The sequence below is a fragment of the Anser cygnoides genome, chromosome 8, assembly GCF_040182565.1.
Source record: "Anser cygnoides isolate HZ-2024a breed goose chromosome 8, Taihu_goose_T2T_genome, whole genome shotgun sequence".
Taxonomy (NCBI): domain Eukaryota; kingdom Metazoa; phylum Chordata; class Aves; order Anseriformes; family Anatidae; genus Anser; species Anser cygnoides.
Window position 1 is genome coordinate 22,353,606 of NC_089880.1, and position 25,373 is coordinate 22,378,978.

Here is a 25,373-nt window from a genome sequence, read left to right on the forward strand (position 1 = left end):
ATATTTTGACTCTGGCATGACAGTGTCTTCCTACAGTACCATGGTGGCAGTAACATGAGTGAAGGTTTTAATATGCTCACATGAAAATTCTCAGCTTTACCCCATCTGAACAGCCTGAAATTGAAGAACGCCAGTTACAAAATAGAGTAGCTAAAGGACTTTCAGGAATTTTTCTGCCAAATCCACGGTGAATTGTGGATTAAGAGCTCCCTAAACTCTTGGCTAAAAATAGAGATCATTGTCAGAGTTCAGTAAGTCTTTCAACTACTTTTTCTTTTCTGTTTTTTCTACTTTCTAATAAATATCTAATTCTCTGAAACATGATTTAAATAATGATGTAAATCAAGCAGAAACTTTGATGTAAATCAGTCACTTTGATCTTGCTTTGTTACATTTCTCAAAGGAGAGGTTAATTATTAGTAGTTTGGTAATTATTAGATTGCCTTGATTTCCCGCTAAGTACAGCTTTTACAGCAAGGTAACACCTTTTGTCAACAAATCTCCATTATAAGCATATGTTATAATTGTCTAAATATGCCAAATAAGCATTCAAATACTTCATGCTCATATTTTTGGTAGTCAAATGTTCACTTAATGTGCATTGAGTGCTGAATATATAGTTGCATTGATGTCAAATTCTTACCATGAAAAATTTGAATTCAGTTAAAATATATGAAGTGATATTAAATTGTTAACTTCATTTTTCTTAAGTGTACTGGATACCTACATAAAAGCAAACTTGCTGCGTTTTGCTTTTAGAATTGGTAAGGTAGTGCTTTCAAGGTTTAAAATTAACTCTGTTAATACTGAAAAATGTTTTTGGCCCTTGAAGTTTTTGTAAATAGTAGATCTCTTCCTCTTGTTCTTTGTTTACTCCTAGACTGGAAAATGAAAGCAAATCTTCATGCTATGTTGTTTGTTAATTGATTTCTTATTTTGAGCAAATCATATCATTGAATTGAAGTAACTGAATAACTGAAATTATGAAAAAAGCTATTTCTACATTAGCCAAAAGGTCAATCAGTATTTAGAGCTGGTTTAGTGCATTACTTTTGGATGGCTAGGTGGGTGATTTGACTTTCTTGAAGGCACTGGAAACAAACATAGTTGTTTTTTTTGTAGCATTTATTAAGTTTAAATGCTTTTAATATGCATAACACTAAAATGAATCTACGTTTATAAATAAATGTTTTAGTACTTTAGAAACAAACTTAATTTTATTAGGAAAGTACTTTATGATATGATATTTAAATATATGTTAAAAGTAAACATTTATTCCACTTCTCAAGGAAAAACCCTCAACAATGTGGAAAGACACATTCATGCATATGAGTTTTTCATTCCGCGTCCCTTGTGCAAAAGCACATTCAAAGACTACAAGAAATTTCAATTTCTTATAATTGTGATTACAAGAAAAATTCTGAGTATCCAAAGTTGGTCGCTGTGGTTACTGTACTATTTGGTATTGCTGATGTACTTCTAAATACGTAATGGTAATAGAGCCTTTATAATTAAAGTGGTTATATTTTGTATATTTTATATTTTTATAATGTGTTGGTTATATTTTGTCACGTTCTATTTTCTGTGAGTTTGAGAAGGCAAATATTTCAGTGCCTGATGTTACAAAGGTGGATTTGCAGAGCAAAATGGATATGTGATGCGTTTATTTTACTATTATCAATATATTCATTTTTTGGGTGCTTTATTCACATATATAAAATTGAAAGAGAGGCAGTTCTGAGGCAGGATACATTTTGGCTTATTTTCCTGAGCAAAACATGGAGTATTTGTATTGTAAATAACTTTGGAGAGTGCTCTTTATTGTAACAGTTTCTGTTATAGCAAATCACTCATTGTGGGTTATAACTCATGATAATTCTGATACGGGAGTGGGGAAGGCTGTTTTTGCCTAAAAATATGCTTGTCTAGATTTTGTAAGTATATCCATCTCTGTTTAATATGCATCTACAATAGATGCTCCGTATTAATGGATGTGCGATATAATACTCACGTTCATTTGTTTTCACTTTAAACACTTGAATGTTTTATTTTTAAACAGCAGCTTACCTTTAGTCAGTTGGCAGAGTTTGGATATTCCTCTGAAAGATTGTTGTTATTCCAGCTCTCGTCTGTGATGGTAGCATTGCTGCTGCTGAAAGGAAAGCCTTGTGGGTTCACACAGTTTGTTTTACTTTTTTTTTTCCCCTACCTTTTTAAAAGAAAAAATTAGGTTTGTAGAGATGTTAACAAAGCTTGATCATATTTAGAATGAGGGTTTGCTGATGGTAATTGTTTATCAGTTTGGATGTTGCTGCTAATTCTCCAATGTTAATGCATTCTTACGGTTCTTTGGGCTTTGTGTCAAAAACCTTGTAGAGAGACAGATAAACATCAGCTCCTCAGTGTAATGGAGGACACGTTTCAGGCAACACTAATGTGAACCTAATCTAATAGTTCCTCTGAAATTTTCTTTCATGCTGTTTATTGCTTTTCTTGGATTTATGCTGTAGCAAGATTATAACACTAGCTACTTGAGGATTATCCTGTTGTGGTAGAGTGTGATATGAAAATTGCAATGGGTTGAAAAGGGAAAAAAAAAAAACACCCACAAACAAAAAAACAAAACCTGTCCATTCCATATTGTAGCATTATTTTTTTTTTAATATTTGTTTCTCATAACGTAAAAGCCTTTTTTCCATTCGTCAGAATTTGTTGTTGTCCTATGGAGTGAGCCATTGGGCAACCAAAGAAGGCTGGCAGCCAGTAACCTTCAAAGAGCAATCCTAGTCCAGACTTCTCCAGTTATTCAGTGGCACTCTTGCAGGTTCCAGTGTAATTGTTTGGATGTTTTGTTACCCCATAGTCACTTACCTATGTTTTGTTACCTCATAGTCACACCAGAACACCTCTAGGACTACTCCCGTAGTCCTAGAGGTGTTCTGGTTTTCTGGTGTTGGCTATGTACTGGTGTGGCCTTCCGTTGTTCGAGAGAACATTAGTTCTCTAGGCTCCCTTAGTGTCAGCTTTGTACAGGAGTCTACTTGATGTTCAGTTAAAATCCTGCAAAAGAGGAGTTTGGGAACCTTTGAGCAGGGCTCGGAGAGTGTTTCTGATTCATCCTGAATAAGCGTGTTCTGTTCCTTTACGTTTTTCCAAGCTAGCTGAGTATCAGCACGGATTTTTCTCAGACAACACTGTTACTATGTGCTTACAAAATGTGGAGAGCTCAGATTTTGAGGTTGTGTGTAGAATAAAATATTCCTTTTGGTTTGTGCTTGGCAGACTCAAAGGTTGAGGTAGCTGTTTGAGGTATGGATGCTTTGGATGAGACTTGAGGCACATTGCTCAAGCACCCTATCCCCAACACTAGATATTGTAAGTACAAGTACAGGCACAGTAGGCTGATGTGTAATAATTTGTTTATTCTTACAAAGAATTACTCTAATTCGTAATAATTAGATACTCTTAATTCCTAAGACATATATGTCTTTATCCCTTTTGATTACTCATGAGCTAGTGGTATTTTGTATGTCTGTCATCCTTGTCTCCTCGTTATTCAAACCTCAGTTAAGCTCTTGGAGGCTCCATTTGCATTATGTGTTTGTTTAAAAGCTCAGTACTCACGGAGGGGGGAGCAGAGGTGCTACATGGCAACCTGTATTAGAAGGATGGGTCCTAATTTGTCTCCTGATTATTTTAGCACTCTGATGAGGATGGTAAGAAGATGAGTCTGTGTATCGAAAATACTATAGTGTGTATGTATAGTGTATAGAAAACACTATAGGAATTACCTTGTTATAGTAAAAATGTAGCAAGTAAAACACAGGCAGGGAGCACATGGGCATCAGGAGTAAAAGTCATGGTCAAACCTTCAATTTCCCAACGCAAAATAAAATGCTGAATATCCCAACTGAGTGGAAGAACCAAAGTGAAAGAACCAAAAAAAGCAGGCATCTTCAGTTGGTGAACTGGTAGAAGTTTTTATATCCTTCTGACCTTCTAGACATTTGGGGCACGATTTTTTTCCATTGCCAAGGGATCCTCAAAGATGGTAAAAACATATAAGCAATGTTCCTAGATTTCATACAGTTAGGAGTAATAAAGATGTTATTTCTCCTTTGAAGCTTCATAACTTATTCATCAAAATTAGTCATGTTTAGCTTCATAGATAAGAGAGATTGTTCAGGATTGGGGCATCATAGGAGATGTTTTATGGTGAGTGATATCTGTGCTTTGTGACCCGAACTTGTTTGACTTGCTGCTGAGAACCTATAGTAATATTTTTCTATAAAAGACTACCAAGAAACCTAATATCAGCTCCTTTCTCTTTTTTATATATATATATATACACACACACACACATATAATACATATATATATTATATATAATACATATATATATATGCATATATATATATATATTTTTTTTTTCAGCTACAAAACTTTAGGCAAATACATGTGTTCATTCCAGTAGTCCTGTTTTGGCCAAGGAAATCTTGCGTGTTGGTGATCTTTTAGTTGGTGCTGAGTGCTCATCTGTCTTCAATCTCAAAGGCATCTGCAACTAGAAGGGTCACCAGCACAAGACGCAGATACTTAGTGTACCTCCCTCGTTCTACTGGGCCTTACTTACCGTAAGCCAAGCAGGAAATACCTAACTCCTCCAGCTCTGGAAATGCTCATATGACTCAGCGTGGTAAAGGGCCTTGTCCAGTGATGCCAAAAGGAAGGACATGTTGCTTCTGCCCCGGTGGCGTACATTTCCTAACTTCCCTTAACATGTGCTGATGCTGCATTATGGAGCTTGGAAACTCCAAAGTCCACGTAGTGTGTTAGTTGGCATTCTTGCTGCAGTAGGCAGGAGCAGAGTTTCTTCTCAGCCGCATGCCTGGGATTTTTTGAGTGCGGACCTTTTAAGCACTTTTGAAGCACATGGGATTCCTCTCTACAATCATGCCTTGGTTCTCCACGGCCTAACTAGCCCTTCATTTGTATCATGCATTTTGTTGTCTTTTGTGTTTTGTAGACATTGAAGACTGAAGTGATTGCTGAGCTGAGAGGTCCCTTGTGACCCAGAATTGCATTTTCCATAGAGATAAACTGGCACTTGAAATCATAAAAGATGGATTTTTTTTGAATTGTTCTGTCCTTCTGCCCAGCTCCTTTTTTTTTTTTAACACTTTGGAGAAGCTAGGATATTCTTTAGATACCCACAAAGTTATTGAATAAATTAATATACAGTTTGGAAAACAAACTCACTTTGTACTTCAGTATCAAAGCAAAAAAAGAAAAAAAGCCTTAAAATTAACGCTGTCTGCATAGCTAAGACTAGGGTAGCTTGGTGCAAATCAAATGTTTCCTCATCTTCTTAAATAAATTTTTTCACTGATTTGCAGAATATCAACTTGGTTCTCCATTTATTATACAATATAAAATTTTTGCAAGCCAGATACTCACCAAAGGTAACATTAGACACTGAGCAAATAATTGTTTTCTGTCACACTGCATTAGTAACTGGGAAGAAAGCGTTTCCTAATTTGTATTTGTGCAGAACTAAATATAGCTCTAGCACAGCTTAACTTCAGCTTTAGCCATTCATGTCCCTGAGAAATTCAGCACCATGTTTGTCATTTACTGAGGAAATGATTTTAGACATTCTTATGTGCTTCTTGCACTCCCATTTGTGAATTTTATAGTCTTGGGAACTTGACTATGAGGCTAACCACATTCACAGAACATCCTGATAATCCTGGGTTATTGCTGTCTGCAGGGACTATTGCAGAGCATTTTTTTTCCTCGTAGGAGTCATACGATAGCAAGCCTTGGTCTCAGCTCCCTCATTCAGCATTTAACAAGGAGCAGGTAGTATATAGATTTAATTTTCCAGCAAAAACTGCTCTCATTCTTCCAACTTAAATGTGTTATTTATCACCTGTGCTACTCTGTAGCTGATCTCATGTCATGCCATCAGCTCTACTGATCATAAATAACCTGTTAAGAAGTATTCAGATTGGACGGTACTGGAGAAAATCACGCTGTTATCCTGTAAGGAAAATCTGATGATGTAGGTGGGTGTGTAGAATAGATTGTGTCTTCCGCAGGGAAGTGTACTAGCTGATTTCTGTGCCTTGGGTTTGTAGAGAGACCAAGATGGTACTTAGTCATTTACCTGTGTCACTTCTTCAGCCATAAGTGTGCTGCCAGCTCATGCATGTCGTCATCGCTCTGCCCAGCTTCTCATGTTATGGGTGATGGGTGTAATTAGGAGGAGGAGGGAACAGGCCTGCTGTTGCTGGTGGGAAGGAGGAATCCTGTGTACCTGGTACTAGGTGTCTGCCTACACCTGTATCTCTTACCTTCAAAGAGATCAGTTCCTCAAAGGATGCAGAAATCTAAAGAAAATTGCCTAGGTTTATAACAGCTTTCCTCTTGGCAGACTGAGATTTATTTATACTGCTGTTTGCCACACCGTAGGATGTGACAGGCAATTCCTTGTGTCTGCACTCTGTCTAAAACGTGAGTGATCGCTGGGAATACGAGCGATTGCATTAGAAACTTTCCCCCCTCCAGTGGGGAGAGTTTGAGCTTGAACTCTCCCCTTGTTGAGGTCTTTGAAGTTTGGGTCTTCAAAACTGTTCTCCACTCCCACCAGTGCAGTCATCATCCTTGCCTTCTGAGACGGGCTGGACCAGGCTCCCTTCAGAGGCCATTAAAGCTGTTTGTTTCATCCTCCGGAGAGGTCAGTGGAGAACGACACAAGTAAGTAATTATTCCCCGACTCTCCTCCAGCAGCTGAGCGAGCTGTGGAAGTTGTGTGACTTGAAACATCATTAAATCTCTGGGCAGCGTGGAGTGGCTGCAAGCCTCAGCAGCGAGGAATCCTTGTGCACGCAGCGGAGGGGAGGGCTGAGGAACAGGTGGTATTTAGGAGCTAATTAATATTTGTGAATAACAACGTGCTATTGGTAAGAAAACAAATCACTCTGCATCTGAATATTTATGGTGATGACTTTCAAAGCTGCTTGGATCGTGCAGTCTTCTTCCAGCTGTTGCATCTCCTCTCGTGCCACAACGCTTCACGCCGGGGTGAAAGCCTTCTGTGCTGCACGTGGCTGGGCTGAGCAGAGCGCGCGAGTTGAGAAGAATATTCTCAACAGTTCAATATTAGTGGGCCGTGAGGTCCCACATGTTTTTAAGCGTTCTTTGCTGGTAGAGCAAGGCATGCAATTTGTTTAGCCTGAGATTTCATCCCATTAAGAGCCAAGCCATGCACAGAGATAATGCTATGTTTGAAGAGAAAGCAGGTGTTAAAGGTTGTTCTCCCTCTTAATGTTGTGTGCGAGTGTTTTACAGTAGATCAAACTTGCCTAATGTAATCTTCATAATGCTTTCATTTAAAATGCTCCCTGTGGTTTGTATTTGTGGAACCGAAAGAGCAGACTCGACTTTGTAGCTTGGTGGGGCGGGGTGTTCGATTGAACATATGTTCGCACTGCCATTTGGGAAAGATAATAGGTTTTTAACCTCTGTCAGTGTTAGACTGAGGTATTTATGGAGCTCTATTAAAGCTGTGCCTAGGCAGCTAACCTTGCCATACAGGTTTTTCGCTATTTGCCACTTTCTTTTGATAAGTTGCGGATTTTCTTGGCCTCTGACTGCGCCACTTGCTGTGTCAACCAGCACGGGAGCTTACGAAGGAGCAAGGAATTCCTTGCTGTTGTCAGCGCTGCGTAAAACGCTTGTGGCTACTGCTATTGTGTGTTCAGTAAACATGGTCATGTAGATTAAAAAAGCAGCTTTTCAGAGTTTCAGAAAATGTTGCATGTTCCCTTCTGGGCTTGATGCACAGAAGCAGGGAAGCTGGCAGACTGGCAGCAGTGCTCACGCTTTCAGCTGCTGTGGCTCCTGGGTCCGGCTGCAGGTGCGGGGCATGCGCATCGGCTGCAGGGCACGGCCGGTGGATGCTGGATGCCCACGGGGAGGCTGCAGCCTGGCTGCTGCTGCTGCTGCAGGCCCCCAGTTTAACATGGGAGCGGGAAGCGGTGTGTGTTTTGGGAGATGAGTTTGTTTTAACGGGGGAAGGTGTAATTTAGCGTGCTAAAATCCTACTGGTATGCCATCTCTTCCATCACTTCAGGCTTCTAACAATGTAAATTAGTATGGTGGAGGCTGCAGTGTGTTCACAGAGGAGTTTATCTCCAGTGAACTGCCATTACCACTTTCGTCACTGCTGATTAAATTTTTCTGTTAATGTTTAATCCTAAATAGCAAACGCCTAATGTTTATATGCCCTCTCTGGATAAGCAGAACATCCATTTTATAAAGTTGCCTATGACATCCAAAACTGAATCCGTGTATGATTTTAAATATATGTGAGTCAGACAAACAGATGCAAAGAAATTTAGCACTTAAGTAATTACTTGAACATGAGCACACCCTGTTGTGGGAGGGTTTTCCGGGGATCTTAAAGTGCACATTAAGTGGTGTGTGACAGAGTATTTTCTGACCTTATCTTTGCTCTCTGTCTCTATCTTAATACTTCCAGTGTAAAAGAGGCTTTTGGTGGCGTGTTTCCTCTGCCTTTTTTAGCAGTAGTGCCACTGGGGTGTAGCTGAGAATAGCTGACTTGAACTGCCCCATAGACATAAATGCAGAACCTACTTCAGCGTTTGGAAAAAGGAGTCGAGTGAAATAAGTTCATGTGTACCCTATGGACGATTGCAATTACATTTGTTAGAACTGTAGAAAACTCCACAAGGTTTCCAAAGAGTAAGTACAATAGAAATGCATAAAAAATGGTATCATAGTTAGCAGCAGAGACTGATACTTGTAAGGGAGGAAATTAATATAAATTGTTGGCTTACAGAAATTTCAAGCATTTTTACGCATTTAATAAGGGGTTGCCATTTAAGTAGCTTAAGCATCCTTCTGTGTAGATAACGTGTCCTGGGATTTAACAAACCACTTACTGCTGGATGGATTCCACTCAGATGTGATTGCCATTCTTGCAACAAAGACTAGCTGATGAAGAGAGTGAAAAGAGCCAGTACTGAAATGGTCATCACGTTAGTGTGAGGAAAGGGGGAGAACAGGTTTGTATCATCTTTCTTCTGTAAATGTAGTATGTTAGAGTCTTGGTCATGGGCAAGATGTGTTACATAAAACAGAATCAAAATATATTTTCTACCCACAAAACTGCCTAGCCCAAGTTGTCGCAACTTGGAGGAGGTGTTAGCTGGATATAGACCATCTGGGCAGAGACAGGAGCTGGCAGGACAAACCCTGATGTGTTGGAGGAACCACACAGCAGCAGTCCCGCTAGAGCCAGGTTTTTGGTGAGCATGACTAGAAAGAAGAGCATCCAGGTAGATGTGTGAGTGCTTGAAAGAGAGAGGGCTTCCCTCAAATCCCAGGGAGCCTGGCAGAAGGTACCAGGATGCTTTTCTAAAACTCAGACCTGAGGGGTGGAGACTGAGCTGTCCCATGTTGCCAAGGTAGGAGTGGGTGACCTGATGCTGAATGAGAGATGCTCAGGTGTGAAAATTGGGACCGTGTATGAGTGAGAGGCGGTGTGGGACACCTTAAGACATTGTGTAGATGAGAGAGCTTGCTGGGACAGAAGAAAGAGGGACGTGGTCAAAGTTATGAAAAACATATTGAGGAGCATTGTGAATAGATACTGGCAGGGTAAGACCTCAGGGTTTAAAACAGGAACACGTTCTGAATGACTGCAGCGAATGCTGCAAATGTGTGCCAGAAGTAAATATAGTAGAGTAAGCACTGCTACAGAGTCATTGAAGTCAATGCTGCATAACATAAAATTGCATAATATATTTATTTGTGAAGGTTGTTTTAAATGGATCCGAGTCCTTGGAAAGGTGACTGCGTTCTGGCTCCCTAGTCTGAGGTTTCCGATGTGTCCATGTCCGACCAGGCGGCAGGCTGCCAGCAGAGGCCTGAGCTCGCCCTTCCCTTGTGCTGGCTCCCCGCTTGCCTGACCTGCTCACAGGCTGCATGCGCCCCCAGAGAGCAAAAAAGGAAGAGGTTTTTGTTGTCCTTGCCCGCTCAGGTTGTGAGGGGGATCAGGAAGGGTCTCTGTGCAGTGTGTGAGTGGGAGGGTAGATGTGGGTGTACAAAAATGCGTGGGGCAGCGAGCTGGCAGGTCATCTCAGCCCTGCGTCAGGCCTTGGTGCCGGTGATCCTCCTGGCCGGCACCAGCCGTGTGGTGACACCACAGCCGCCACAGGCCTGGACTTCAGGGTACTGTCATGCTCTGAAATCAGACTACTGAAAATGCTTACAAAATCAGTACTTTGTAATTGATAAAGATTAAATAACACATTTTTACACATTTGCATAGTTTTGAATCGCTTATCCTTCTGAGGACTGTAGTCATTTGGCTCATTTTAAAGAACGCTTAACAACCAAGCCAAGCTGGAGCCGTCGCTTACAGAGCCAAGCTGGCACTGAAGAGAAAGGTGTGCTTTTGGGGAGACCACGTGTGTTCCTTGCAGCCTCCCTCGCACGGTGAGCTGGGCTCAGAGCATGGCGCTGAGGCAGGTGGGAGCCATGGCTGGTGCTGAGGGGAGTCGGGAGGTCTTTGGCAAAGAGCTTAGGAGCCAGAGCAGTGGAAGTAAGCCGTGTCTCCGTGCTGATAGCATGCAGGGTCATGACCGCAGGAGGACTGCTGGAGAGAGACTTTTCTCTAAGCTGGGTAGTGAAGGGGGTTACCAACTGGAAATGCTGGAGAAACACGCTTTTACTTGGCACAGTCACAAGGTGACAGCCAGCCAAAATCATGATGCCATGTGTAAGACAGTGAGGTGGGCTAAACAAAGCAAGTGGATAACCTTAAGGTCGGAAGGGCTATCTGAGAGAAAACTGAAAGAACTTGCTTGGTCTGGGCAGTAAAACGAGTCCTGACAGGGAGGTGGCATAATTCAGTTTTATCGGCAGGGAAATAAAATTCAGGGATAGAGAAAAGCTGTTTAAGCTACAGGATCAATGTTGGCCTGAAAACAAATGGGTAAAAACTATTCAAGAATAAACATTAGGCTCAAAATTAGCAGTTTTTCTGCCTGCGGGAGGAATTACGTCCCAGAGTGTGTATCAGACAGGGGAGGTGGGAGGACCTCCGTCTGTATGCTGGGGCTCAGTCGCGTTGATCGCGGTTCTTCAAGGTGGCCCTGGTCACAGAGCACTGAGCTAATGATTTGTGACGGAAACCCCTGTCCCCGTGTCCCTCTGAATCCACATGTGGTGATGGGTCACCGTGATGGCGCCGTGTCGGGGTAGGAACAGGGCAATTGTCCCATGCTGTCACGGGTTTAAAACTCTCAGGGTGGGAATACGTGCTGAAACTAACTGCTTTTTCCCCAGGACGGAGAACTGTGTCATTAAGTGAAGCTTTAACCTTTACTGTTTAGTCTGTGAATTTCTCTGCTCTTACAATCATTTATGACACTTATTTTTATGTTTGTTTTTTTCCTAGGTATTTTTATGGCCTCTGTCCCAGTAGCGTCTCAGCGTCTCACAGGCATTTATGGATTTATTCTGAGAACGTTCCTGTGAGGTAGGGAAACGTTATTACCTGCGTTTTACAGACTGGGAGCTGAGGCACAGCGAGATAAAGGTTGCAGGAGGAGTCTGTAGCACAGCCAGCAGTCAAACTCTGATTGCTAGCAACTTGTTTATTGTCCTAATCACAAACCCAGCTACCTGTCTTTGGCTTTTTTCATTTTCCTTTTTTCATTTTCCTTTTTTTTTTTTTCTGTAGAAACAATCTGCAAGGGGCTTGGAGGACCTGTGGAAAATATGGTTAGGGCTCCTGGTGTCCTTTTTTAACTTTGTTACTTACGAGTTGACATGCCTTTCTAAAAATATCAGCAGATCTGTTTATGTTAAATGATTAACATGTTTAGACTTTCAACAGATAAGCTGTCATGCTTTTTTTTTTTTGAGTCAGTAACTCCTTTATCCTACCTGTCCAGGCTTGTTGAATTCTTACCCTGCCTAAGCTAATGCCATCCCAATCACCTAAAGCAATGCCAAGAATTTCATCATCCATGCAAAGATCGGATTCATGTCAAGACAGGTGTAAAGTTTCTCAAGCACATTTATGTATAATTACTGTTCAACTTTATTTTTCAAAGGTCTTTCCAAGCCAGTTAAAATGTTCACCTTTGAGCTCCCAGATTCTCCCAGAAATTGGATTTCAGTGCCTGATTAGTGATGCTGATCCCTTTCAAAAGTATTGCAGAGTTCCTGACACGTGTGCGCGCACTGAATTGTAATGTACATCATAAAATCAAATATCATGAATAACAGCTTGAAAAATACCCTTTTTTTGCTTCAAATAAGTAACTTTTAAGATAGGTCTTCCTTGAGCCCTTCTTTCACCTCAAGTTGGTATTTAAAGTGTGACTTTTACTGCCTAAGGAATTTTCTTAGTGCTACAGGAACACTACAAATTATGAAGACACCAGCAGGCTCTCACAATTAAATATTTTTATTGTCTATTAAAATAAGCAACATTATTAAAATGATAACATTGCAAAGAAATATTTAATGCCATCTTCTAATTTTGCACTCTTTATTATACACACACTGAATTATATTTATGCTCTGTATTAATGTATATTACATGTCTTTGTGTCCCCAAGACTGAAACCCTAATGACTCATGAACTGTCTCAAAGTGTACTAAATAAGATTAAAGAGCTGGCCAGTGACCTTAACAGTCAATTAGGCTATGCATTACTCAGCCCAGTATTTGTGGAGTGCAGAAGGGAAGCAAAAACTCATTAGCTGAGATGCTGATACTTGAAACAAACAAGATTTCTTTAAAACCAGGAACAAGTCTTGCTGTTTACATGAAGATTGGAGCACTTTACAGTAGATGCATGTTTATGTGTATGTGTGTCTGGAAGTACTCCAGTGTGGTCCTGCGAGGGTGAAGAAAGCCCGCTGGAAGAGTGGAAGGGAAGAGCTTTTGGGTTGGAAGAGATTGTGCTGGGCACAGGTGGCATTGGTCAGGCACTGGTGGGTGCTGTAGGAGATGGTGCTCAGGTGGTGGGATGTGCCACCTGAGTTGTTTCAGAAATCTGTTTCATGGAAACAACAGAGCAGAACTTGGCATGGCACACTGAATGTGTTTCCTCAGAGCTGAGCCCAGTTTTTTTGGATGGGAGAGCGAGCAGAAAGGCTGTGCATGTGCATGCCCACTGCAGAGCAGTGTGTGAAGACCACGTCCCCATCTCACGCAGGTCAGGAGAAGGGGAAGTGGACAAAGAGCAGCAATGATGTTACATGGGAGCTGAGCTAGCAGCTGTGGTCATGCCAGCCAAACAGTGGTCCTCAAAGGTTGCTCAGTTTCCTAGCCTTTCTTTTCCAGTATGTTCAGTTTTCAGCTGACCCTGAGAAGGTCTTCCATCATTCTTAATGTAAACTCAGGTTTTAGGAAATAAAAGATGACAGACTTGGCCCATACAAAGTGTGGCTGAAAGTACATTTTGAGTGGCATGCAATAACATCTTTTAAAGTAAATCATTTTTTTCAACATAAATCGGGCAGAATCTCACTGATCTAGGTCACAGTTTATCTGTAGGGGTTCTTTTCGAATAATTTCCTTAATGAAGTCTATCTCATTTGGGGGGAACGGGGGAACCTGGAAAAAAAAAGTGTATTTTTGCTGTTCAGATGAATGGTAGAAGAAAGAAAAGGAAGCCTTTTCAATCATGTCAGGCTGAATCTAAAGCATCAAGGAATGATTTTGTAGGAGAACCCCTGAAGATAAACTGTAACCTAGATTAGCAGAATTCAGATTAGGTTTTCGGGAGTTTGGAGACTGCAGTACATCCTGAAGCAGTCTTGACATTCATTTAAACTAAAATTGTTTTATGGTTGCTCTTTCAAGAACATACAGAAATATGTTAAGTTTCCATTTAGGTGTTAGAGTTACAAAATTTTTTAATTTCAATCTGCTTGAAAAGATGAGAAACAACAACAAAAAAACAACCACCCACAACTTAGTATTTTCCACTTGAACTAGCTATTGCTAGGAAAATATTATCTTTGTGATTATGGTTTGGGGAATTTTTTTTACATGCAACATTACCATTGAAAGTTGGACATTGGGATTGCAGTTAAAACTGGGGCTTCTGCATGATTAGCGTTCTTCATTCTGACTTAAAAGTGTAAAGCAATTGTCATCAGGTAACCTTGTCCACTTAGAATTGTTCAATTCTTTCTCTTTTTGAACTTATTTGCAATTTGGAATATGTGATGCTGTGTTCTAATTTAACGGCTTTTCTGTAATATGGGTTATGTATTTCTACAAAACGCTGGCACAAAATTCATGTGATTCAAAGTGATTTGGTTGTGTGTTATGCCACATTGGCAGGAGCTCAGTAGTGCTTAATGCAAAACAAGGAGGTGCCGTTACTTCTCGCTGCAGTGTATTTGTTGCCTGTACGTTAAATGACAGCCTCCAAAGGGCACCGGCTGAATCCATTGGCACGGGTCAGCATCCTTTATACAGGACTGCGTGTGTATAGTTTTTTGGACTTAGAGTCTTTACAAGGTCCTTTTATCTTACAAATGAGTGGAGTGCTTTAATAGATTGGTGCCCAAAGGGCATGCCTGTTGGCGATTTACCTGCCTTCACGCTGTGTCTTGGAGAATGCACGTGGAGAGGGAAGGGTGCGGCTTAAAGCTACAAATTTGGGTGAGTAAAACTCGTTTCTGCTTTGAAGTTGTATGCTTTAGCTGTTCTACATGGGTATATGTTTTCAGAAATGTATTTATGAAAAACAGCGTCAACAGGTGCTGGAGATGTTAAAAGATTTAGCCATATTTGCAAAATTGAACATGAGCATTAGCCCTCTGGTCTTTTTCATTTCCTTTTCTATTATATAATCAGCATATTGGTAGGTGGCTTTTGTTGTGTCACTTCACCTACTTAATTAATTTAGCTATCTGAGGGTTATGTAATAAAGGTAGAATCATCATAACTGCCAACGTTAACTTTGTCATCCCCTGTAGTCAGCACTTGCTAGCGCTCTGGCGCAATGGGTTTGAATAGCTGCCACACCGTGTGTGTGTGTGTGTTTTAAACCCCAGACAAGTGCTGAACTCATTAAAAATACATGCTACCGAAGTTAATGTGCATAAGAAGTTTTGGTGCGGAGATCTCCTTTGAGGATATATTCAACTCTAATTAACTTGGTTTCGTTCTATCTAGTATCAGCATAGGCTTGGCTGAAACCACCTCGCATGGGTTAGACTTTTTTGTTTTGAAGTCGAGCTGGATGGGATGGCAGATGCAGGAGCGTGCGGAGGTGCCTGCCCGGCATTCCCGGTGCCTGTCCTGCCTTCCTCCGGCAGCAGCGGGGCCCGGCAGGGGCAGGAGCACCGGCTGCGCCTCCTGGGTGCGGGGCATCGCTCACAGTGGATGCGTGTCCGTTTGTTGTAGGTATTGTACTCTCAGGCAGAACTGTGGATTCCTAAAGATGCCCGAAATAATTAGGTTTGCTGTACTGTAATTGAACGATTGCATGATACCAAGCTGTCCTCTGACTGAAACAGATTCTGAATTTGTCCTCGTACGAAATAGGGAACAGCAGCCTAGAAGACTATCAGTATTTTATTGGCTTGGCTTTCTCTCTCCATTTATGCTTTCTATTCATCATTAGTTCAGGGCTAATTTCCTAAGATTCTGCTAATTATGATTTGTTTTTCAGTGGAGCCAGGCAGCAAGAAAGGGATTACTAATGGTTACATTCGTATTAAGAGCAAATACAAGTATGCAAGGGTATGAAGTACCAGTTCTTGGCTTTTTTGGCAGTGTTGGAAATCGAGCTCTGCTGTTATGTCCAATAAAACAGACTTCGCTGAAAGAAGATTATAATATTTTATGAGGGAAGGTTTTTACTGTATCACTTACTTTACATTGAAGACAGTACTCAGATTCATATTCAAGAGTAGGCTGCTGTGCTTTGTATAACTGGAAGGAATGTATGGATTTCTTGCATTTTCATCACAGCTAGCGATGGAAAATGTTTTGGTCTTTTTAACTAGTACTTGGGTTTTAGTCTTACACAAGGATTTTCTAGATAGAAACCTCAGATAAGATGGATACTAGATGTAAAAACTAGGGGGGGAACCGCTACTGGGCAATTTTTGAGTGTTCATTTCCCGAAAATTGGACCTTTTAAAGCATTTCAGGTTGAGTACACTAGAAATTGAGGCATTCAAATCACTAACTGCTTTTGAGAATGACAGCCAGAATCTCCATTAACGTTGCATCTTCTGCTTAGGGGACCACAGAGCAGAGACTGATGTGTCTTTGAGGGTGGAAATGGAGCAGTTTAAGAAGTTACAGTGCTTCACCTGAGGTACGGTAACAGCATGCAACTGCGTCTAGTTCATTTCAGAGAAAAACACGGAAATCGGAGGATGATCTAAGGCTGTCTGGTTTACTTTGCATAGAAGCAGACTACATATGCTCCTGTAATAAGTTGGCATGTCTCAGCTGTGAGGATGATAATTTCCAGTTGATGAAAGGTAAATTATAGCTGTAACAGGTGGGTGCATTAAAATGCTGATATGCTCCAAGATACCTGTCTGTGTTCAAACAGAAGCGGGACTTGCTGTGCTGGTTTGGACCAGTGGTCAGTCTAATTCGGTACCTTACCCCTGGCAATGATCAGTGCTAGATAACTAAGGGAATGGCACAGGAAATCGTGCATTTGGTTATCAAGTGTTTTATCTGCTGGGGAAGTGTCGTGTTTTTTTTCTTTAATGTATCAAGCCAAAGCAGGCTGGTTTAGTCACTGAAAAGTGTTCCTTCTAAAATGCGGTTAACTTCTTCTTTCATCCTCTCTTTGCAGAAAAGGAGTTTACTGACAGTTCTTAATGTTTTCCCTTTAGACACCTCAGCTGAGGGTTGGTGTAAGCCGTATGCAAGTCTTTAATCTGGCTTGTTTTTTGTTTTTGAAAATGTTCTTCTGCATCTCCAAAAAAACAGCCATGATAGATGAATAGTCTGGTTTTTTTTTGCTAACATTATAGCTGAAAGATAAAATACTAAATGGGTTTCATGTAGTTATTGTATTGCTTGAGCGTGTCTTCCTATTAATTAAAATTAATTTAAACAAGGTGATAGGAGTAAAGTGCAGAGTAGGAAAAGGATAGATCAGAAAAAGCAGATAAGATAGGTGTATTCAAATAGTCAGAGCCTGATGAAATTTGCCCTAGGGTACAGCAGCAACTAGCCAAGCAACCTTTGAACCATTTACAATTATCTTTTAGAAATTGTGAAGAGCAAGAGAGGTCTTGGAGGACTGAAAAGGGCAAATGCAGTACCTGCCTTTGAAAAAGGGAGGTCCGGGGAATTACAGACTGGTTAGTCTAGCTGTGGTGCTTAGAGAATTGGAACAAAATTTTTAATCAGTTTCTGGGAATCTGGAGGATAAAAAGAAGATAAGGGGTTGGGGGGAGTGGTAGCTGTGATGTATCTTGACTTCAGTAGCTTTTGACGTAACCTCTTGTGGCATTTCTGTGGAATAGGGACACACACAATTATACGATAAACAAGTAACAGTTTAAAAACCGTGTTTGAAGAACAGTTACCTACAACTTGCTGTGAAAATCAGGGGACCAAGGGGGTGGCATGAACACACCCCTGTTTGTCTTGGGCTGAGCTTTGTTTGCTGTTCTCTTCACTGATGTGGGCAGGGGAGTACTTACAAGATCTGCAAGTCTGAGAGGGGCTGCGAGCATTGTGAAGCATAGTTCAGAGGTGGATGGTCGTGGTAGGCTGAAAAAGCGTTTGGAAGCCTGCGACATGCAACTTACCGAGCTGAAATGAGGAAATACAAAGCAGTGAGGACGTGGTTAGGCTGCACAGCCCCAGAGGAGAGCTTTGGTACATGCACTGGATCACCACCTATACACGAGCTAACAGTTGCAGAGAGGACAAACTCCATCTGGAGTGTATTAGCAGGGCTGTAATTCGATTTGAGGTAATGATTCTGCTGTGCTCAGTGCTGCTCAGCCCCAGACATGGAGCCATGTTGGTACCTCGGTGAGTGTGGGCTGGCTGAGGGCAGCTCCTGGAGGTGGCTGGGGTCTGGAAGATGGGCGAGACGTGGAGGCTGGAGCCAGTGGGTGAGGGGACCCGAGCGGCCGGTTGCTGTCTGTCTTGGCTGAGGGACGGACAAAAGCTTTAACTCAGCTTCTGCCAACCACCACAAAGTACGAGAAGGATATCGGCGAGTCAAGAAAGGTGCTGAAAGAGGGAGCAAGTCGGGCAGAGGAGTGTGCGGCTGGCCCGGGGCTGGAGCAGGAGCTCCCTGACCGTGGTCTCCCACCCCAGGCGGCTGGCTGAGGTGAAGCAGTGCCCGGCTTTTGGGGAGCATGGACAGGACACAATACAACGTGCACAGAGTGCAGCAAGGGAGGCCCCAGTCAGATAAAAGGCGAAAAGAGAAGCTCAAAGTGAGCGTAGAAGAGTGCTGGAGAAAGGGCCCCAAGGGGTTGTGGCACTTCCATCCTTGGAGGTGCTTGAAAATCAACTGGAGAAGGCTGTGGGCTACCTGGTCTGACTTGAGCAGTTGGCCCTGCTTTGTTTGGACTAGGGACCTTTCCAATCTGCCTAATTTTTGTGGTTCAGTAAACTGCTTCCGTCCTCCTTTTCTTGAGAGGATGAAGTTTTCCAATGATAGATCTGAGGTCGGTGGCAGTGCTCCTGCTGATAACGCTAATCAGTGGCTGAAAAGGGCCAGGTATTACCGAGGATGCTTCCCTTCGAGTTGTGTCTCTTAACATAAAGATGTTTGTTTTCTCAATCAAGCTTCAAGAGGAAATACTGTAATCAGCTGTTTAAATTTCTTCACTACTTCAGCATTTTCTTTTGTTAGAAGCACCAGAATGTTTTCTAGGATGCTGGTGCTTAACTTCATAGCCTGTAAGGAACCTTTGTATCAAGCACATGGATAGGGAGCTCAAAGGAGATCGTAGCCATGTGATACAATAAACATCTACCTAATCAGAGAAACTTATTGTTTCCCATTATAATAAACAGAAAACATGTGATGAGTGACTTAAGCATCTATTTGTTCTCAATGTTTTGCAAAAGTAATAACTATGAGCTTGTAATAGTGATACACAGTCTGTAACATGCAATGGTTAAATATTAATACACGCTGGCTGTGTTTAAAGATCAGGAATGGCTCTTATGTAATGAAATGTTAACTCTGTTTTAAGCTCCATCAGATTTTGTAAGGTGTCTTCCAGAGGTGTAGTGTATTGCCGTTTAGAGGGATAGTCTGTTTGATGAACCTCATCAACAATTTAATGCAGTTGTTTCTCTTGAAAGGCTTTTCTGGGTTAGGATGTTGAGAAAATGACACTCAGGTTTTTGCTAAGGTCTGATTTAATCACTTAAAAACATAGCCAGGCTGCTTGACAGGTGACCGCACAAAGCATTCACAAATGGTCTGTCTTGCTCATCTGTCTCCTTTTTCTTAATCACACTGATGGTGCTCTTCTTTTTTGGTGGTTGTTCCGAAACTAATTGCATTAGGCTGGCAGACGAGCATTGTTCGGAGGAGCAGCGGTGGAGGGGTTGTGTCCCATGATAGCTGTGACAGTCTGTAGGGTCTGCTTAGCGGAAGGGCTGCCCCATCCTGCTGCTGGGACAGGCTTTCCTGGCTCCTACAAAGTGACACCAGAGACATTAGACCATATGTGTAATCGCGGTTAATTGTGTTAGGTATTTGTTCTCCCAGTTTAATGTTTGTCCAAGTCTTGTAAATGAAGTTGCTACAGTGAGAAATTTTATGGTGTCCAAGTTCGAGATGATCCAGCTTATCTTGTTGACTTTCTCTCGAGCTGTTCCTTGTGGTTCTGCCTCGCTGGCCAGCGTGCAGAGGTGACGAGTGGGGCTTTTTCCTGAGTTTTGCTTTATGGTTATTATTTGCAGGTGACGAGCAGCATTTTATGCTGCTGTAAAAGTTATGCTGTTCAAATGAAGTTCCGTTTCACATGCAACGCGGTTGGGTTTTGGGAAGTTTCAATCTGTTTATCTTGGGAGTACAAATTATTGGCATTGCAGGAATCGGGGACCCTAACTGATGTGGTACACAAGGAAGAAGGGCTGATAAAACGTATGCTACAGATGTTATGACAAGTACGTCATATTTTTTTTGCTGGATAGCAGAGTGACTGATTGGCTGTAGACATTCCTGACACTGCCTGACAGAAAGGGTTATTTTATCTGAAAACAGCGCAGTTACAGATGAGAGAGCTCCTGAAAAACATCACTCACTTTTACTAGCGACATCCATCACTTCCTAATTATGGCTGCTCTCAGGTGGAGAAACAAGTTCTTTCCATTGTTCCTCCAGAGCTCCTCTTGTCACTGCCGCAGCAGCGCGGGTTTAAAGTTGGTCCTTTGTCCGGGGTCCAGGCACCTGTGGACTAAATTAATGCACGGAGGTGTCTGTCTGTGTTAGCTGGGATCCCACCGGCACAGGAATGGCCATGGCTGGCCGCTGTGGAAAACGAGCGGCTTTGTAGTCCAACCACCCGCTTTGCAGCACGGAAGATCTGTGAAGCTCCGGTTTGCAAGTCGGAGTTTCCATTGTCCTTTGGAAAGCTGAATCAAGTCAGAGCAAGTCGGGAGTGAAATGAAACGAGAAGCCCTTGGTACCATTCAGAAACGGGAGAAGAGCTTTGGATCTCACTTTTCCACTGCATGCACTTAGGTGTGATGGCAGGAGCGTGGCTGTCCAGGCGCCCCGTGAGCTCCCCTCCGTGTGTCCCTGCACCCCAAGGCACGTGTCCCGCTGCCTCCCGGCCAGGCGGAGCTGCTGGAAGGAGTTTTCCACAATGCTAGCTCAGCTTAGCTTTTTCCTCCTGAATTTGTTGGTTCTGGTGCCATGCTAATGCACTCTGGAAAAGCCATAGACTTCTGCCTGTGTTTTAAATGCCCAAGCGGTCGGAAAGCTTTGTGTCTGGGAGCTCTTTGCCTCCCTAGGTATCTCCTCCTGCGATTTGCTCGAGCCCACCTGCTGCGTGTAGCTCAGATTTTCTGCTGGGCTCTTAAGAAATTTATTTTCTCTTGCCATGTTAAATAATTCTTTTCTAGTAGTCTGATAGCAAGAGCAGTGCAGGAGATTTACTTTTTCTGTGTGCTACTGTTTACATACGGATAAAAATAACAGTTGGTTGAAGTATTGTTTGCTTTTATGTATATGTGCGCCATGTGTTCCACCCTCTCTGCCTGGAATTCTTTTTATTTACTTTGTGTGGCTCATCGATCAGAGCGCAGGCATGGAGACGCCGAGGGTGCCATGGTGATGGGGTCAGCGTTAGGTGCCTGCGTATGTGGTGTGGTCAGGGAGGAATAAATGAGCATTTTCAAAATTGTAGTTTAATTCCAGCGACTTTGCAGATGGTGAAGTATTTACAGTTGCTGAAATGGTCTGTGCTGCCCTGTGCTGCCTTTTCCCTTTGAAGAGTAGGTGCCTTGCAGCCCTTTCCCGGCTGCTGGTAATTGCAGTAATTAAACGCACCTGGTAATGACAACAGCCCCGATGCACCCTCTGCTCCTGAGGACGCCGATGTCCTGAGGTCAGGAGCACCCACTGCTGTTTCACGCAGCCCTCTGTTTGAATGCAGGCTGAAGGTTAGAGCTGCACTCCGTAGGGCAGGCAGGAGGGGATAGCTCTGCTCCCCGCGTGCTCCCGGCTTCCTCCTGCGAAGTGGAAGTAAGGACGGCCAAGGTCCTGCTGAACCGAGCCGGTGTTTTATTGTTTCACGTTTACGCTTCATTTTGTACCGCTAAAGGAGGGCTTGTTCTTTGGCAGATGACCCCAAGGTATTGTCTCTTCTGGTAGAAAGAGGGGAGTGCAGAAGAGATTAAAGTAACTTAAAAAGAATAATGGGCTTAGTGATGCTGTGGTCCCAGACTCGTCAAAGCTTCGGGGGCCAAACACCCTGAGCACTGGTTATGGATGAACATTGCCCGTGGATTTCAGCGGCAGCCGTGGAACTTCAGAGTCCTGAGAACTGCTGTGTAGTTTAACAAATCGAGGAAAAACTCCCAATGCTGTTGAAGTTCTAGAGGAAGAAATGATTTGCACTAACGGCTGTTCTCATTTTTTCCCCCAAAAAAGTCTGATAATGGGTGGAAAAAATCGGCCAACCAACCATACAACAACAAAACAACAACCACCAAAAACGTGAAATCCCCCCTACCCAGTTTTTGAGGACTGAAATGCTTCATTATCCATCGACTCCCCAAAGGCTAATGTGTGGGGATGGTGGTGCCAGAGCAGAGGGGTTTGCAGGGAAAGTGTGGGAGAGGCCATCTGTCAATATTGTTCTTGCTGCTTTTCCAATGCTTTTACAAATTGATAGTCTGGGAGTTGTCTCTGCTGCAGGTAAAGCCTGTTTCGAGCCCTTGTGTGTTGATATTTTATTGAAGTGAGACATGAACACTCTGGGGAAAATGGCATTGTGAGATAAAGCACTCTGATACGTGCATATAGCTTAAATGTCATCTTACCCAAAAAAAAGATAAAGCAGATGTTAATTGTAAAACTGTACTTCATGTACATTTAAAGCATTTCATCTAATTCAGCATATCTGAGCACATGACTGCTGTGTTTATCCATCCTAAAAATGTTTCTTTGAAACAGTTCTGTGATTATGCAAATACATAGTTCTAATAGAAGGGAGAGTAGATTTAGGAGTCTCTGATTAGAGAGAATATTTTCTTCCAAGATTAAGAGTCTGAAGTAACAGTCGATGTTATCATTTGTTTTGAAGGAGAGAATTGCAGGTCCACGTTTTCTTCTACCATTAGATAAGCCGTTTGACTGGAATAGCAGTTTTAATCTGTTTTAATGATGTTTTTCCAATATGAAAGGGGCCAAGAGATGCATAAGTCTAAAGGTCTGCTGGTAATTGTCGAAGTGATGGGAGTTGTTTACCGAACATACAGTGACTGGATTGTTGCCTCTCGCTGCGAGTGCGCGCGTGACCTTTGTTCGTGGCTTAAAGTATAATTAAGGAATACGTGCCTCTGTGTATTTAGAAACAATAAAACCATCCCACTTGCAGATGTCGAGGTATTTAGGGATGGCAGATACAAATGAAGCATTTTGGTGAGTGCTGGCGTTAACTGTTAAGTTATTTACTGATGTTCCCGTGCCTTTCTCCAACACAGCTGAAATGGTGTCAAATCAAATCTTTCCGTAAGCCTTGCCTCACACCGGTGAGGTCATGGCTGCTTATCTTGCCTACGGAGGTACAGCTCCGTCATCTTTTCCAGGTGATCCCGAAGAAAAGGAACTAAGAAATCCCGACCTGTCGCGCCTTTTGCCAACAGCGCATGCCAAGCCTTTTGCAAGCTATTTGCAGAGATATTAAATAGGCTTTGCTTTTAGTCTTTCTCCGCTGGCATGGTCCTGCACCTGCAACGTGTATCCAGTTGTAGGAACCTCAGTGAGAGGGAGAGAGAGGCAATTGTAGGCAATTCTCTGCTGAAATCCTTCAAGGCTGACTTTTTAAACTCGTGTTGTTCCCTGATGCCCAATATTTCTGGGGCTGTCAAGGTTAACAGTGGTCGCTTTGCAGCGGGTGGTTGTTGTTAATATGTTGGTTTGACACGCTGCAGTGCAAGCTTCTGGCTGCTCCAGCATGTGACGCCTTGTGCCTGGGCAAAGGAGGAACTGTGTGCGTGGCTCACGACAGCAGCAGGTTTTAAAAGGAGTGGTTTGAAGCTGCTTTGAAGCTTTTCTGAATGTGAAAAACTCCCGTGCTAGGTGTCCTCTCACAAAGCCGGAGAAGTACCTCCACAGACCTGGGAGCTGCCGGCAGGATGCTGGGGCCAGCACATCCCTGGTGCTCCCCATCTTGCCCAGCTGCCCCCATCCCTCAGCACCATCCCCCTCTGTCCCTCTTCATCCCGAGCAGGGTTGTGTGGCCTTGAGGGAGAAGGGAGTCACCACTGCTCCAGCACCATGGTGCTCAGGTGGGGTGGGCACGGGCAGGGGCACTGCTGCTGAGACGTCCCTGGCCGCAGCCCAGGGCTCTGCAGCACGTGGCCGCCGCCGTCTAGTTGAGGCAGGATTTCTTTGGGGCAAATGAAGTGTCTGTCACAACTGAATTAATGTAAATATTTCTAATAACGCGCGCGCGTGTGGAGAAATACATATTTAGCAGCTGCAGTATTTGCACCACAAACTGCGAAGAGGATAATGTAACACCTTTTAAATAAAGGAGGCAAGTAAGGGAAATCCCCACATTTAGCCTCTTTGCTGGATTGTGAAACTTGATAATCAGCTGTCTTGCAGTATGGGAGGAAAAGGGCATCACTAAATAGAGGGGGGAAAGACCTGAAAACAAACACCCTCTCTCAATCCTCTTATAGCAGAATATTAGACTGGTTGGAAGGAAACCCAAGATCTCCGTAAGAAGTTAAGCAATAAAATTATGGAGAGTGGGAGTTGTTTTTTACCCCATCCATACAACCACGGTTAGCTGACTACATGAGAAAAGGCCTCTGGTATGTAAATGTTTTTGTGTTTTTTTTTCCTTCCGAGGAAGGAATTCAAGATCTGCTGTCAGTGCTGTGCATTGTCTGTGTTGCAAGCTTTCCTTTCTAAGGGTTGTTAATAAATAGAAAATTGACAACTTCAAGAGAATTGGTTGAAGAGAGAATTTTTTTCATCAAATTTTTTTCTCCACCCACTTGGAGCGATGAAAATCTAGCCAGGAATCTTTCTCATCCCTCTTGCTACTGCCTGAGCCTAATGCCTGGACCACTTTAAAGGCCATTAGTACAAGGAACAAAAGTTAAAAGAAAACAAAGTCTCATTTTCAGTCGCTTTCCCGGTTATTCATTTTGGATTCAGCACATGAATGACTTGTAGTTCACTGTGTGGCTGAGGCGCGGGATCAAGGCTACAATGGAGGCATTGTCATCACCTTTCTCTCCCTGCTCCTCTGTGCAATGAAGTTGAAATCCTGCTTTTGGCATCCAAGCTGTTGCTTTGGTGACCAGTTATGACTCCAGAAGTATACATTGTGGTCTTGCTGAATAGTTGAAAGAGCGTAAGGAAAAAGATAAATGTGTTCAAACACAAGTCTGTTTTGCAAGCCTTCAAGGTGATTCAGAATAGAGTTGTTTGCGTATTTTAACCTGATATGTAAGCATAGTGTTGGGAATTCAAATGTCAGTGTTACAAATCCAGAAAATATAATTAAAGGTGATTTAACACTCAGAATGCTGTGCCCTTTCCGTACATGTTATAATTACCTTTAATTTTTGATAGTATAGAGTTCTCAGTTTCACTGAGCAGC

General features: G+C 42.5%; 1 protein-coding gene across 13 annotated transcripts in view; it reads left to right on the forward strand.

Moving 5' to 3' along the window:
- Window positions 1-25,373, forward strand: part of PTPRF (protein tyrosine phosphatase receptor type F) — a 371,288-nt gene that overhangs the window by 80,984 nt on the left and 264,931 nt on the right. For 11 of the 13 annotated variants that reach the window (XM_067001289.1, XM_067001288.1, XM_067001293.1 and 8 more), the window contains exon 2: window positions 11,492-11,572. The exons of the other annotated variants lie outside the window; for them this stretch is intronic. The gene's annotated coding sequence lies outside the window, so the exon portion shown is untranslated. The remainder of the gene's footprint in view (window positions 1-11,491; window positions 11,573-25,373) is intronic. 13 annotated transcript variants of the gene reach the window in all.